Source organism: Bos indicus, chromosome X (genome assembly GCF_029378745.1).
Source record: "Bos indicus isolate NIAB-ARS_2022 breed Sahiwal x Tharparkar chromosome X, NIAB-ARS_B.indTharparkar_mat_pri_1.0, whole genome shotgun sequence".
Taxonomy (NCBI): Eukaryota; Metazoa; Chordata; class Mammalia; order Artiodactyla; family Bovidae; genus Bos; species Bos indicus.
This window is the reverse complement of record NC_091789.1, coordinates 19,352,413-19,369,401: the sequence shown is the minus strand read 5'-3', so window position 1 is coordinate 19,369,401 and position 16,989 is coordinate 19,352,413. Positions and strand designations below refer to the sequence as shown.

General features: G+C 43.3%; 1 long non-coding RNA gene across 1 annotated transcript; it reads left to right on the top strand.

The window, feature by feature from the left end:
• The first annotated feature begins 12,481 nt into the window (after window positions 1-12,481).
• On the top strand, window positions 12,482-15,558 carry LOC139181082 (uncharacterized). Its single transcript, XR_011565200.1, has 3 exons — window positions 12,482-12,545; window positions 13,011-13,087; window positions 15,523-15,558. It is a non-coding gene; the product is annotated as an uncharacterized lncRNA (long non-coding RNA).
• The last annotated feature ends 1,431 nt before the right edge of the window (window positions 15,559-16,989 follow it).

Below are 16,989 nucleotides of genomic sequence, written 5' to 3'. Positions count from 1 at the left end.
GTTACCTGTTTGTATCTGTCTGCTTACTCAGCCTCCCCATCCTCCATGATCTAAATTCTTCAGGTATCAAGTACTCAGTAAATATATGATGGTGAGGAATCCTACTCCTATTCTTTCTCATGAGAGATGGATCATAAGAGTATACCGTTTCTCTGAAGGGAGCTCAGAATGAATTACTAAGTTTGAGGCAGTATCTGTGGCTATCACCCTATCTACATGAACTACCTAAGCCCAGGGTTCAGAGAACTGTATCCTGAAACAGGAAGAGAAGTTTCAGTGTTTGCCCTGGGAGAAGTACCCCCATTCTAGTTGCCTCTCCCCTGAGCACCCACTACTGCAGTGTTTTCTGTCAAGGAATTCTAGCATTAAGCAAAGGCCTAGGGGCCTTGGAAGCACTTGGTACCTTTCTTCCTGCTGAGCCTTCGACACTTAGGTATTTAGACTGAAATGATGAAGGAGGCAGCCTGGGCTCTCATCTGAGTACTTATCTCTGTAGAAGGCATAGGGCATGTGAGTGGCCTTTTTTTTTTTTAAACTTTCATTATATGGACTAGAAGACTTTCACGTTGATGCCACCCTGCTCCAGGACCTAACAGGAGGCCAACTTGTATGGCTGTTCAGGCATTGCTTCATATGTATGGATGCTTTGCAGGAAGATCTGGAGATTTTGCAAACTGATTTATTCAGAATGGTAAGGAGAGCCCTGTGGCCTCATGGTCTTGTAGACTCAGTGAACATTGGATGCTAGGAGGGAATGTGCAGTCAGAGCAGGGTAAGGCCTGTGACTTAAAAGTGAAAGCCAGGTCAGACAGAAACTGGTTTGTTCATGTTGGGATTTTAGTTCCCGGACCAGGGATCAAACCTGTGCCCCCTGCAGTAGAAGCATGGAGTCCTAACCACTGGACAGCCAGGAGAATCCATGTGTAGCATTTAGAAAGAACAGATGGACTCAAAAATTGAAGGAAGTATTGTGCAGATGGAGCCAGTAGTTATTGCCCATTCACCAAAGTTCCTGAGAACAGGTTGGCAAAGGGGCACTCCATCTTCCCAAAGCTGCTGTCCCCACTCACAACACTTGTAGCTTCAGAGTTCTGCAAGTTCTCATCTATACTGACATTCCCAGGAGAGGTTAAAAACAGGAAACATGGGTCTTCTTTTAGAGATTTTTTTTTTAATTGGAGGAAAATTGCTTTACAATGTTATATTGGTTTCAGCTGTACAACAATGCAAATCAGCCATAAGTATACATATTTCACCTCCCTCTTGAGCTTCCATCCCCTCCCCAATCCCTCCCCTCTAGGTCATCACAGAGCACCCGCCTGTGATGCTATACAGCATCACGGATGCTATACAGAACAGCAACTTCTCACCTGCTATAGAGATCGAGTTTTTTTTTTTTTTTTTTTTTAAGGCATAAATGGCAGGAAGACCTTTTAGATGTAAAGAGAAACAGGAAAAGTATTGGGAATGCCTGGTTCCAAGTTCAGATACTCCACTGCTCCGGGAAGAAAGGACATTCTTGTAGTGAAACAGAATGTAGAAGTTGGGTCTCCTGGCTGACTCATTAGTACCTGTTCTTCCCTTTCAACCCTCTGCCATGGCCTCACAGGGCCCCCTTCCCCATGCATCTTGACCACTCATATCAGCCCTCACCATCTCAGAAGTGGGCACTAAGGGAAGAAATGGCAGGATGAAATGAAGGAGAGAGATTCTGCTTCATACTCACTAGCCACCTCCCTGGCATGTGGCTAAAGAGGCAAGAACTCCGATGCTTTTCTGAGGACAACGGAGACATCATACAAAATCCAGGGGACTGGAGATGCAGGCTGGATATTCATTCAGGGGACAAAATGGAGAGGCCACTTAAGATCCCACAGGCAGAGATGGCACTGAAGAGACGAAAGATGACCAGAGCCAGGGGTGAGGGCTGTGGGCTCCTCTCTTCCCACCACTGTGCTCCGACTCACAGCAAGTGAGGGATATCAGGGAAAAGATGGGCTGAGAATGGAGCCAGGAGAGCAGCAGGCAGTGGTCTTTTGCCCTCCAATCTCTGTGATGCCTGAGGTTGGGAGTCAAGGGCTCAGGGAGCAGAGTGCCACTGCCCACTGTGACCAAGGTACCACCACCTGTCCTCACGTGCAGGCCAGTTCATGCAAGACATGTCTCTTCAACTTCTGCCCAGAAAACAGTGACGTGGCTGCTACCAAAGAGCCTGTGGGGCGTCCTTTCCAGCCCTTCTCCCATCCCAGCAGCCTCTTCCTCCATCACTGCCTTGCTCCCTTGGCCATGGCCATGCCCGCTTCAGCCACCACCAATTGTGAGTGTAAACTGTCCCTCTGTCCCCAGGGGAATGGGCACAGTGACTGAGAATGGGCAGGGAGAAAAGAAAAATGAAATTATGGTCTTGTCGTTGTCAGATTCAAATGCTCTCTTTGCTACCTCTTCCCTCTAGTTTTTGAAAAACATGAGATGTTAGGTTGTTGGTCATCATCTGTTGGGGTGGGATGGAGGGAAGCTACTCCTAATAGGGAGGGGATTCCCTACAAAATCCTGTCCCAGGCTGAGTGGCCAGACATAGTGGCTGTGAAGGCCGTCCATTCCTGTCACTGTCTTTGCCTTCTTCCCTCCCTCTGTGCCACCTGCTCCTTCCTACCGTCATAGGCCAGGCGAGGGATGTAGCTGTGGACAAAGTGAAGGGGAGGGAGGGCCATCCTACTGAGGATCAACAGTCATGAGCACGTGAGGAGGAGTGGTGGTGAGCACCTGTCACCTCTTGATCTTCCAGACCACCTGGGGGAAGGAGGGAGGGAGAAGGCCAGGCCAGCTCTGGGAAGCAGTTCTGCTCCAGGGTTGGCATTTCAGGTGAAGTAGAGAGAAAGACAAAGAAGGAAATGGCAACCCACTCCAGTGTTCTTGCCTGGAGAATCCCAGGGATGAGGGAGCCTGGTGGGCTGCTGTCTATGGGGTTGCACAGAGTCGGACACGACTGAAGTGACTTAGCAGCAGCAGCAGAGAGAAAGAGCCAGGAAACGCCAAGAGAGGTTTCCCTCATCCATCCTTAGGCTCTGATGTGTGACCGGGGGTGACAGGAAAGAACTGACTCCAACCTCTGGGCTGCAGACACCTCAGAGGAACTTGAGTTTGGTGACAGATCTCATGGCTGAGAGTGTTCTCTTTTCAGGTAGTGCCCATATATCTGCCATCCCCAGGCCTCCCTTGGGGAGGCCCTTAGCTTCCCTAATGGGTGTTATTGTGGGTTTTCTTCTTAACCTTATGCCCCACTCACTGAAGTGTCAGCACCGTATTTTTTGGGCATTCCCCATGCTGGAGCCAGTGCAGGTTCTCACATAAAGTTGAGGTGGTACAGGCACAAGCTGTCTGCTCATTGTGTGTGTGTATGTGAAAAGTAAACCTAAAGGGAAACATCTAATCCCTTAGAAGACTGAAAAATAGCCATCTTAACTCTGTCTATTGTTTGCTTTTAAGAAATAGGGAGTTTGGGATGGACATGTACACACTGCTGTATTTAAAATGGATAACCAACTGTAGAGCACAGGGAACTCTACTCAATGTTGTGTGGCAGCCTGGATGGCAGGGAAGTTTGGGGGAGAATAGATACATGTGTATACATATGGCTGAATCCCTGGGCTATGCACCTGGAACTATACCCCAAAACAAAAGTTAAAAAAAGGCCTTTCTTAAAACAGGTAAGCAGGTATGTGAGCTGAGAGAAATGTAACAGCAGGGGGCAGTCTATGTGGCTCATATTCTGCTTTGTCCAGCCCTTACTCCCACAGATCCTGACAGCGGGTGAAAGCTTTCTGAAAATTCACAAGGGAAAAAATTCTCAGGTCTTCAGGCTCGGTGGACACAGGCCTACCCAGGCCCAGGCTCCTAATGGTCCTTGTACAAAGACTCGCCCCTCCCTTGCCAAAGCCTTTCTGCCCATTGTGCTGGCCAGGGCCCCTCTGGGAGCTGGCATCCCCACGGGATAGATCAGCACGAAAACAATATATCTTCCCATCAGTGGTCTTTGACAAGTCTGGGAAGCAAGGCTTCCTTATCTGTGGTCCATGGATGAGTTCAAAGGACTTTCAAAATTCTGAGTATGTGGGCATTTCTCTGAGAAGCTATGTGGTAACTTGTTGGGGTTATTGAAAGTCTTTGTGACCCCTGAGCCTTTAGGCACAATTACTGCTGCAGTTACTTAAAGCTGTGTCCCTGACTCCTCAAGTCTTGTAGTGCATTAGGGCTGAAGGGCCCTTGGAAAAGCTAGGGAGACCAATCCCTGGTTTTACAGAATAGGAAACTGGAGCTTAGATGGTTTCCTTTCCAGGGTTTTGAGACAGAGGGGGGATTGGAATAGAATCTCCCAAGACCCAAGCCTTGAGACTAAGGTCCCTCTCTCCACACATCACAGTACCTTCACCCTGGCAGTGGCATCTCAGGAAGTGTCATCACTTTCAAAAGGTGATCGCTTGGCTATCTCCCATGGGACTAGGAATTTGTTTTTAGCAATGGTCTGTTTTGTTGTAGCCACCCAGGTGGCTCAGTGGTAAAGAATCTGCCTGCCAATGAAGGAGACATAAGAGACACAGGTTCGATCCCTGGGTCAGGAAGATCCCCTGAAGGGGGGCATGGCAACCCACTCCAGTATTATTGCTTGGGAAATCCCATGGACAAAGGAGCCTGGTGGGATAAAACCCATGGGGTTGCAAAGACTCGGACACAGCTCAGTGACTAAACAGCAACAATATCCTTGCACAGGCAGGTCCAAAATCCTCTGATAAAGGAGAGCACTCTCCAGAAGTTGGGGGTGCTGCAGTTCCCTAGCCCCTGCCAGTCAGCAGAAGCCTGGGTGCTCGAGGCCCAGAGAGGCCTCTTAGAGATGCTTTCTGAGGAGCTACCTCTGATGAGTCCTTTAGTCCAACAGGCTTCAAACCAAGGTTCACTTATGCCTGGGGGGCACCCAAAGACTGCCCAAGGGAGACTGGAGCACAGATAGTTTTAAAGGAATCTATTTCTGGGGCCTCCCTGGTGGTCCAGTGGTCAAGACTCTGCACTCCTAATGCAGGGGGTGAAGATTCGATATCTGAATAGGGAACTAAGAGTTCGCCTATTGCGACCAAAAATAAATATATAAAATAATCTATTTCCAAATCCTTAGTTTCATATCTTTTTCTTCCTAACACTGATCTGGGGAGACCCAAAGGACGGTATTCCGCTCCCACCTTCCCTTCTCCTCAAGCCTGCCACCACCCTCCCCTGCCCTGACCTCACCATGGCACCCCACCCCAGAGTGAAAAGTGTTTGAGGAGCCAAATAAGCCTCTTTATTAGTGCTGTTGGAATCTTGGTGAAGAAATCACCTGCCCCAAGGTCATGAAGATATTTTCCCATGTTTTCATTTACAAGTTCAATTATTTTATTTAATTCAATGGATAATTATCTAGCCAAAAAAAGAATGAAATATTGACACATGTATAATATGCTGCTGCTGCTGCTAAGTCAGTTCAGTTGTGTCCGACTCTGTGCGACCCCAGAGACGGCAGCCCACCAGGCTCCTCCGTCCATGGGATTTTCCAGGCAAGAGTACTAGAGTGGGGTGCCATTGCCTTCTCCGATGTATAATATGAATGAACTTCAAAAACCAATATGCTAAATAAGTCAGGCACCAAAGGTCACATATGATTCCACTTACTTGAAGTACCCAGTAGAGGTAAACCCATAGAGACAGAAAGCAGATAAATTTTCCAGAGGCTGAGGAGGCTGGAGTTTGGGTTGATGAGAGTGTTTTCAAAGTTGACAGATGTCATGGATGGACAGCATAGTGAATGTACTAAGTGCTACTAAACTGTAGCATTTTTTGAGGTCCACTTTTTGAGGTCCATCAGTGTTGTAGCATGTGTCAGTTCTTCATTTCTTTTTATAGCTGGATTAGATTCCATTGAATAGATAGGCATAGTTTGTATCCATTCTTTCACTGAAGGGCATTAGGGGTATTTTGATCTTTTGGCTATTGGGAATAGTACCATATGAAGATTCATGTACACGTATTTGTTTGGATGCCTCTTTTCAAAATAGGGATTCCCTAGTGGCTCAGATGGTAAAGAATCAGGTTGCAATGAAGGAGACCCGGGTTTGATCCCTGGGTCTGGAAAATCCCCTCGAGAAAGGAATGGCTACCCACTCCAATATTCTTGCCTGGAGAATCCCACAGACAGAGGAGGCTGGCAGGCTCCTCAAAATAATTGAAAATACCAATTCTTTTAGGTATATACCTAAGAATAGAATTTCTTGGCCACATGGTAGTTGTATGTTTAACTTTCTGAGCAAACTCCAAATAGTTTTCCACAGCATATGCACCATTTTATATTCTCACCATCCAAGTACAAGGGTTCCAATTTCTCCACATCTTCACCAAGTCTTGTTAATGTCCATTTACTTTTCATTATAGCCATTCTTGTGGATGTGAGGTTGTACATATCATTGTGGTTTTGATTAGATTTCCCCAATGACTAATAATTGAGCATCTTTTCATGTGCTTGTTGGCCATATGTATATATTCTTTGAAGAAATGTCTGTTTAAGCCCTTTGCCAATTTTTAATTGAGTTGTTTGTCTTTTTGCAGTTTGTTATTTATACATTCTGTTTATTATTTATATATTCTGTTATCTATTATTATATGTAATAGTTACTTTTATATATTCTATATATAATAAATAATAGTTATTTATATATTCTGGATGCTTGAACCTTATCCTATATGTCATTTGCAAATATTTTCTCCCATTCTGGGGAAATGCATCACTTTCTTGCACAAAAGTTTTTACTTTCATGAAGTCCTATTTTTTTCTTTAATTGCTTATAATTTTGGTGTTATATCTAAAAACCATTGTCAAACACAAGGTCATGAAGATTTGACTTATGTTTTCCTCAGAACTTTTATGTTTTAGCTCTAGCATTTAGGTCTTTGATCCATTTCGAGTTAATTTTTGGTTGTATTGTAAGGTAGGGGTCCAACTTCAGACTTTTTCATGTGGATATACAATTGTCCCAACACTATTTTTTGAAGAGCCTACTTTTCCTCATCGAATGATTCTGACACCCTTGTCAAGAATCATTTGACAGTAGATGTATGGGCTTGTTTCTGAACTCTCAATTTTATTTCATTTGTCTATATGTCTGTCTTTATGCCAGTACCATACTGATTTGATTACTATAGCTTTATGACAAATTTTGAAAAAATCAGAAAGTGGGGGTCCTCCAATATTGTTCCTCCTTTTCCATGTTTCTTTGATTATCGGCATGTCTTGCAATTCCATAGGAATTTTAGGGTTGGCTTTTCTGTTTCTGCAAAAAGGGCTGTTGAAATTTTGATAGAGATCATATTGAGTTTATAGATTGCTTTGTGTAGTATTGTCATTCTATCAATAAATCTTTCAATCCATGAACACAAATAGTTTGCATAATCAAAGAAGGAATTACTTTGATGATTAAGGTCTGTTTAAAAATGCAGATTTTAAGTAGATAAATATCAGGTAGATCGGGGTGGGCCATATTCCAGGCCTTGTGAAATCCACTATAAGACCAATTGTAAAGAAGGCAGAGAAGAAAAAGGTAATAGGTAAGAAACTTCTAATTGCATGTTAATTAATTGATCATATGTAATATTTACTATGCCTGGAAAGCATCTCCAAAAGGTATATCCTCTAATGACTGAACGGTACTGATTTCGTTAGTGCTTTCCTTTGCAACAACATCTCTCCAATATGAAATAAGCTTGTTCTAAAATTTTAAGTTATAACTAATATTTTAAGAAATATTAGACTCGATTATACTTACCAAAGGAACACTAATATTTTCCTTTGTGTTAAATATGCATTTAGACTTTTACTTAAAAAGAAATTAATGTGATCAAACTGATTAATTCCAGTCATCATTGTTGGGTCACACCTAGTACCACAGTCTCTGAAACTTTTGCTTCTGTCTTCCCTTTCATTGCACGGTTGCTAGTCAATGTACTCAGTTGAATTTGGGGGCAGACCATTAGGAGGCTTCACAAAAGCTGTAAAAGTTCCTTTCCTCAGGTGGCCCTGGCATTCTAGGAGCTCTGGGTCTGCATAATGGCTCATTCTGATAACTGTGTGTGAGGATGATCCCAGGGCAAGGTACACTTATGTCCTTGTACATTTAACTTATAATTTGCACATGACTGTACACAACTGGCAGGAAATTACAGACACAGAGGGTCAGCATTTCCACATATTTTGGTGAGGCGGGGGCGGAAATTCAATCCACAACACCCTGTTTTAATTCGTATTGGACTGTATTAACTATTTTATGTGGGATTGAAGATTCAGGTTCTTCCATTTCATAGAGCCAATTGTGTCAAAGACTTTATTTTTCATTAAATCAGAGCATATTTTAGGGTAATGGGCTATGGGGGAATTTATGCAAGGCAACAGTTCTGATGGTTACAGTGGGGCATAGTTTTTGTCCTCTATTTTTGTGTTTGGTAACTCTCTCCTAAGAGTATAATAGGTTCCCTTTTAAAATTTAGTGAAGACTCCCAGGTATGACTGTGTTTCCTAAGCCTGGTGCTGATTAAGGCTATGAAGCTTTGCCAATTGGTGCATATGAACAGATCCTAAAGTTAATTTAGAACCTATATTGTAAGGGTACAAAAGCCAATTCAGTTCAGTTCAGTCACTCAGTCATGTCAGCACGCCAGGCCTCCCTGTCCATCACCAACTCCCAGAGCCTACTCAAACTCATGTCCATCGAGTCGGTCATGCCATCCAGCCATCTTATCCTCTGTCGTCCCCTTCTCCTGCCCCCAATCCCTCCCAGCATCAGACTCTTTTCCAATAAGTCAACTCTTTGCATGAGGTGGCCAAAGTATTGGAGTTTCAGCTTTAGCATCAGTCCTTACAATGAACACCCAGGACTGATCTCCTTTAGGATGGACTGGTTGGACCTCCTTGCAGTCCAAGGGACTCTCAAGAGTCTTCTCCAACACCACAGTTCAAAAGCATCAATTCTTCAGCGCTCAGCTTTCTTCACAGTCCAACTCTCACATCCATACATGACCACTGGAAAAACCATAGCCTTGACTAGACAAACCTTTGTTGGCAAAGTAATGTCTCTGCTTTTGAATATGCTATCTAGTTTGGTCATAATTTTCCTTCCAAGGAGTAAGCGTCTTTTAATTTCATGGCTGGAATCACCATCTGCAGTGATTTTGGAGGCCCCAAAAATAAAGTCTGACTCTGTTTCCACTGTTTCCCCATCTATTTCCCATGAAGTGATGGGACCAGATGCCATAATCTTCGTTTTCTGAATGTTGATCTTTAAGCCAACTTTTTCACTCTCCTGTTTCACTTTCATCAAGAGGCTCTTTAGTTCCTTCGTTTTCTGCCATAAGGGTGGTATCATCTGCATATCTGAGGTTATTGATATTTCTCCCAGCAATCTTGATTCCAACTTGTGCTTCTTCCAGCCCAGCGTTTCTCGTGAACAAAAACCAATTAGTATAATTTAATCTTTCGTTGAATAAAAATTCTTTTAGTAAATTTTAGATTTCAAATTGGATAAAACTATGGACCTCTATTTTAATTTTTTGTCCTCCTCACCATCCAATATTTTGTTTTTTGAATAGTTACTAGATACTTCCAGGGTCCACTCTATCCTGATCAACCCCAAATTTGGTTTAGATATCAAGACTGATGATGCCACATATGCATTAAAGCACTAGTGAGGCAATGGCACCCCACTCCAGTACTCTTGCCTGGCAAATCCCACGGACAGAAGAGCTTGGAAGGCTGCAGTCCATGGCGTCGCTGAGGGTCAGACATGACTGAGCGACTTCACTTTCACTTTTCACTTGCATGCATTGGAGAAGGAAATGGCAACCCACTCCAGTGTTCTTGCCTGGAGAATCCCAGGGACGGGGGAGCCTGGTGGGCTGCCGTCTATGGGGTTGCACAGAGTCGAACACGACTGAAGCGACTTAGCAGCAGCAGCAACAACAGGATTACTACTCATGTATTGAGGCTTTCTCAAGAGAACGGGGCAGCCTCCGTAGGCAGATCTGAAAATGGCTTGAGTGAACATGGAAAGAAAATTGACTTTGGGGCTTTATTGGGCCTAGGAGATGGAGCTGGAGTGAGGGATTTTGCTACCACTGGATGAGGCTGGCATGGTTTGAGCTTCTGGCTTGCATCAAAGGAGGCAATATGTGTCCCAAATCTTCTTTAAGATGATATGGTCCATATATACAATGGAATATTACTCAGCAATAAAAAATAATGAAATAATGCCATTTACAGCAATATGGATGGACCTAGAGATTGTCATACTGAGTGAAGTAAGTCAGAAAGAGAAAGACAAATATTGTATATTGCTTGTATGCAGAATATTAAAAAAATGATACAAAGGAACTTATTTACAAAACAGAAACAGACTCACAGACTTAAAGAATGAATTTATGCTTACAAAGGGGGAAGGATAGGGGAGAGATAGACTAAAAGTTTTGGATGGACATGTAAACACTGCTATATTTAAAATAGATAACCAACAAGGACCTACTGTATAGCACAGGAAACTGTTCAATGTTATGTTACAACCTAAATGGGGAAAGAATTTGACAAAGAATTGATATGTATTTAAAAAAGTTGTAATAAGAGGGAGGAATTGGGAAATATATTCCACAATGAATGCATAATCCATGTACACAAAATGCTAAATAATAACTAATAAAAAATAGACATAAAAAAGGAGGGAATACTCAGGTGCTCTTATCAGCTTGCCCACACATGTAGGAAGAAGGGGAAGGAGTAGTAGCAGGGCTTGAAATCTGTCAGCAAACATTAACACTGAAGTGATATCCTTTACTATCAACATTTTCTTGACGAACTCTGGGATGGGAGCAATTATGACCTTCACTTTACAGATGAAGAAATGTGGCTTAAATTGAATCCTCAATGTGAAGGGATTTGAACATACATTTATTTTATATCAATCAGTGCTTTTGTCTTTGATACAAGGTAAAGTGGGGGAGCATTTGCACTAACAAGTTGATTTCCAAAGCAAGTGAGCAGAGTGTTATTATGTCTGGATTCCTGTAAATTAATGAAAAATGTTGTACTAATTATTTACAGTATACAATTACCCTTTAAATTTCAGGATGTTACTGCTGGTATATGAATCCTTATTCCATTTGGACACAAAGCTCACCTTTACATCAGTGCCTTGCACTACATTAATGAAAATGTCCTGGCCTGAGGGCACATGTTCCTCTCTGCCACCAGCAACGCTGTAGACATAGACCATAGTTGGTGTGTCTGTAGGCTACGGAACTTCATGGTCTTGTGCCTGACTTGGGGCAATGACTCCTTAATCAGGGATTAATGAGCACCATTAGTAACACCAGCAGCAGTGCTTCTGGTCTAGATGCCCAGACTGGCTCGTGTCTAGGTCACAGACAGACCTCAGGATCCTCAGCCCCAGTGAGAACTGGAATTGAGCTCATGCATGGCTGTAAGAGTAGTTGTCCTAGCTCTCTGGGACTATGGCCCATGCTGAGTTATTCCAGCAATGCTTCTCAAAGATGCTAGCAGAACTTTCAGGAATACAAATGGAATGTTGTCTTTTGAGAGAATACAAGTAACTGCATAACCAAGGACTTGACCATCAGCATGACACTGAGACCAGCTTGAGACTCAGGAGCCCTGCCCCTTCTGATACTGTGAGGAGCATGAACTTTGCCTTGCGCCAAGACCTCTTCTTTGGAAATGCGATAAAGAGGAGGGGAACAGTGTCACTGGGGAGGTGAACTTTGAAGGGACTCAATATACAGTATATCCAACTAAGGCTGCATCAGATCATTGTGGCTGAGATGACCACGAAGATGAATGCTAAGGTCATCCGAGCACTCCCTGTGTGCTAGACACTGTTCTGAGCACTTCAGCAGTATCATCTCATTCAATCCTCACAACTCTAAAGGAAGTGTTGTTGTCCTCTTACCTTTACAGGGGGGGAACGTATGGATCAGAGAGTTTAAAGGACGTGTCCAAGGTCCCACAGAACTGGCACTGGAAATTAAACAGCCTGCCTCCTGAGCTTGTACTCTTAACACTACGATGCAGCAACATTTTCCTAATGTGGGCAAATGGTAGTCACTTAACTTTTATCCAGCAGGGCTGGGGTTCATCAAGCCAATTCATTTTGTGATGGCAGCTAAAGATGCTACATTAGCTAAATGTATCTGAATGTTTTACCACGGAGGTTATACTGAGAGGCCACATTTTTCACAGGAGTAACCATTGGTCTGGAAGGGAGAGCAAAAAAGGGGAAGAAAATGACTTTTCCCCTTCTTCCACTACCTTTCTCTAAGTCGCAGGGCCTGATTGGTTAGGCACCAAGAGGAGTCATGGTGACTCACAATGGCTCAGAACACTCTGGTCACGTGCAATGGTAAGATCTGACCATGGCTGCCACCACCTGAGTTTCTCTGTGTTCAGGCCTGAATACACTGAGTTAGAGGTGCTGGAAGACAGGGCAGACCATCACCTATGTTTGAGTACCATCTGTGTATCTGTTCCCTGGACATTCAGTTCTCTTGTCTTAGGCTCTTTCTTTTTATTTATTTTTTTAAATATTTATGTGGTTGTGTCTGGCCTTAGTTAAAGCAGGCGGGCTCTTCATTGCAGCTCACAGGCTTCTCTAGCTGTGGTGGGTGGGCTTCTCTCTAGTTGTAGCCTGTGGGTTCCAGAGTGCGTTTGCTCAGTAGTTGTGGCATGTGGGTTTAGTTACCCCGCAGTATGTAGGATCTTAATTCCATGACCAGGGATCAAATCCCTGTCCCCTACATTGAAAGGCAGATTCTTAACCACTGGACGGCCAGGGAAGTCCTGGCTCTTCCTTGACTTGAGCAAAATCTCTCTGTTAAAACTTCTCCCATGGGAGGATACAAAAAGTATCCTAACTATGTTCATTGCATTTCAACAGGTCTGCTGGGTAATGTCAGCAATTGTGGTATCAAGATCCAATCATCCAGTGAAAGCTTCAAGGCAATTCAATTCAAGGTAGGATTCTCTACACTTCCTTGATCTCATTGCCAGCCTTGGCAATGAATCTCAAATTGCTGCTTTTTGTTAAATACCAATTCACATAAATGGGATGTTCAATTGTAGAAAATATAGTTGTGAGTGGTCAGACTTCTCACGCCATATTACCTTGTGAGTCTCTGATATAGAACAACTATATAGTTAATGTTAAAAGTATGTGACCCATGGGGATATCGTCTCAAAGTAGGACATAGATTTCTACAGGATGTTTTTATTAACAGTGAAGACTGGGCTTTGTGTTTTTTACAGTGCTACTGTTTAAGGAACTAAAATGACTATTATGAGGAAATGTGACTTGGCCCCACACTGGCTGCCCTGCTCAGTCTCACATGACAACTGAGAAAACCGAGATATGGATGCCTGGACGAGGGACCCAGGCCATGTGCCCCCTTCCTTGAGTGGCAGGGAAGGCTCGGCCATCCGGGTTTCCTCTCGCTCATGTAGGACCATGTAAAGGCACTAGGATACTGTTTTCAATGTTCAGAACAAATAGAGGGATGGGAATTGTTTCCTCGTCTTCCACAAGGATCAAGAGAAGGCAAACTGAACGGGTAGAAGGCTGGGGCCCTTATGCCAAACAAATTGGGTTCACTTCCTGGTTCTGCCACATACCAGCTGTATGACCTTGGGCCAATTACATGCTTTTCCTGTACCTCAGTGCCCTCTTCTGGGTAAGTGGGCATGACAATGGACCCACCAAAGCTGTTATGACATTACATGAGCCAGAGTATGTTAAGCCCTTTGGAGAAGTGCCTAGCAGACAGACACCCTGAGCAGAGGTCTGCTGCTGCTGTTCTTATCAGGAATGTATTCCTCATAAAATGGAAGCCTGAGACTGGAGAATGCATATCATCACCTTCTCTTTCTCTCCTGAATGAGAACCTCTTAAAGCCACAGACTGGTAGAGAGTCTTCCCTGGCAAAGTCTGTGCCCTTGCCTTGAACTCTAGTTACAGGCTGGTTCACTGTTTGTTTGGGGTTTTGATATCTTTCTTCTGAGCCCCAGTGCTCTTTTCTTGGAGAAAACAGGCTGAATCTGGGTCAACCTGCCTTGAGGTTTGCACCTCTCTGTGTCTCAAATGTATGCTTCTAGGAATCTTTTTCTATTTAAATAGTTTTATAGAATTGACTCACGTTTTTAGACTCTTGTTGTAGAAAATACAAGAATTACATCTACAGAGATCAACTAATAATCCATCTCTCCACCCCTTTTCTGTATTCCCCCATCTTACACTCCTACCCCAGAAGAACCGCCATTTGCTTGCTGTAAACATTTCTGATTTTATTCTTTGCATTTACTTTTATCAATAGAGATGACTCTGAAGAAATACAAATGTGATACTAAGACACATATTGTTTTTCAAGTTTCTTTCTTCAACTATCATTTCTTGGATATTATTTCCAGGTCAATACATAGAGGACCCCTTCACCATTTTCAATAGCTGCATTTTATATCATATTATTGATATACTATAATTTATTTACATAAGGAAATTAGAAAAATTGCCTTTGTCTTAAGTGGGTGTCTCTTTGGAATAACAAGTCATTCACCCAGATATTTTATAAAAACTATTGGATATAAGTTAAATACATAAAAGAAGATATGTGCTCCAACAATAAAATATGAAATAGCAGAAATGATGTGTCCATTTCACATTGACTACAAAATGCACATGAATATCATTTTTAAAACTAGAGAGAAATGTGCTTGAAGATTTTTGTTTTCTGTTTTAAGACTAAAAAGACCATTTCTTGCATGACAGGAAAATTAATTACTGCCATCCTATCAGTTCTTCCCAAAATACATCTTTGAATTCAGTGCAAGCACAGTCATGAACCTCAACAGGATTTTGCCATGAAATGAACAGATTGTTCAATCAAATAAAAGAGCATCAATGTGAAAGCTTCCTAGGTGTCTCAGTGGTAAAGAATCCTCTTGCACATTTGATCCCTGAGTCAGGAAGATCCCCTGGAGGAGGAAATGGCAACCCACCCCAGTATTCTTGCCTGGAGAATCCCATGGACAGAGGAGCCTGGCGGACTACAGTCCATGGGGTCACAAAGAGTTAACATAACTGAGCAACTAAACAACATGTGGAAACAGCCATGATTGTGAGCTGTTTCAAGATGTGAAAATCTATACTATAGATTTAGCGACTAAAACAAGAATCAAAAATATGCCAATGGAACAGAACAGAGATTCTCAACACAGACTCATGTATATGACAGAATGAAGGAAATGATAAGGTTGACATTTCAAATTATACTATGCCCCAAAGCAATATCTTATGACCACTTGCTGAAAGCAAGTGTGTGTGGTGGGGAGGTGGCAGGGGTGTGGGGCAAGAAGTCCCTCAGTCCACTGGATTAAGTGGGTTTCCTCATCTTTTTCAGGCCCTCTCAGCTGTGCTCTCTTCTGAAAGCTGTCTGTGGAATCAACCAGTCATGGATAAAAGAACCTCTAAAGTCAGTCCTAACACACCCATACCAATCATCAGAAGGCTGGCAGATAAATACCTAAAACCCACCCTGGCTTCCAAAAACATAATGAGTTTTGTACTTGGTAGGCAACTGGGGAGGCACAGAAATTATCTGGATTTGTCCAAATGGCTGTGGATGCCGACACAAGCTGCACCAGGGTGGAGTTGGCCATTGCCAAAAAGTCATATAACCTACCTGCTTATGCCTGTCCATAATCTTGGAAAATGCAAAAAAAAAGTAAAATAACAAAATCCTCCCTTGTTTCACTGGCTAAAATGAAAGATGCCTGTCAGTCCTTCTAGTTTGATATGTTTTTATGTTGATATAATTTTCCTGAGTTACACTGGAGAGGAAATTCTATTCATTATAACAGTCTTTGCAAGGGCTCTCAGACACAGTGGAGATGGTGAGATCACACTTCCTATCAGATTTCTTTCAGCTTTAATCTGAAAAAAAATCAAGGGAATAGTTGGATAGTTCTAGGTCACTCAGGGACCCAAGACTCCTGTCCCCTAGGAAAGACATTCACTGCCATTCACTGCCAAGGAAGAGCACTGCTTCTCAGCTGGGCCTGAAACTGCCCTCCCCACTCCCCCAAGACCCACTCTGCTGCTGGGAGGCACCAGCAAAAGGAATCAGGCCACGAAGAGCCCAGGCCCAGGAAATACTCCCCAGCCCCACTGGTCCGTGCCTCTTGCCTCCAGAAGCTCCCCACATAGCAAGCATTCCTGTCTCTGGAGGCAGCAGGGGGAATCCTTTCCCTTACCTAGAATCCCAAGGTGGCCTGGCCTGGGAAAACTGCTTCCATTTCCCAGGCAGCATCCCCAGGAACTCAAGGAAGCCCCAGTAGCCTGCAATAAACCAAGCAAGGCAAAGGCCCCATGAAGGCTCAGAAAATCACGCTGTCCACACAACCACAGCCCAGGACCTGCTCTCCAAACCCAAACAGGGAGACTACCTACTACACTACCAAGCTTCCACAGAATCCAGTGTCTCCTAACATGACACCAAAAGTCCAAGACACAATGGAAAATTACCCTTCATACAAAGAAGCAGGAGATTCACAACTTGAATGACAAAAGACAACCAAGTGACACTAACTCCAAAATGAATTAGGTATCAGAATCATCTGACTGTGATTTTAAGCAACAACCATAAAAATAATTTAACAAACAATTAAATGTTCATACCAGCTTATTTGGGGCTTCCCAGGTGGTGCTAGTGGTAAAGAACCTGTCTGCCAATGCAGGAGACATAAAAGACGAGGGTTTGATCCCTGGGTTGGGAAGATCCCCTGGAGAAGGGCATAACAACCCACTCTAGTATTCTTGCCTGGAGAATCCCCATGGACAGAGGAGCTTGGTGGGCTACAGTCCATGG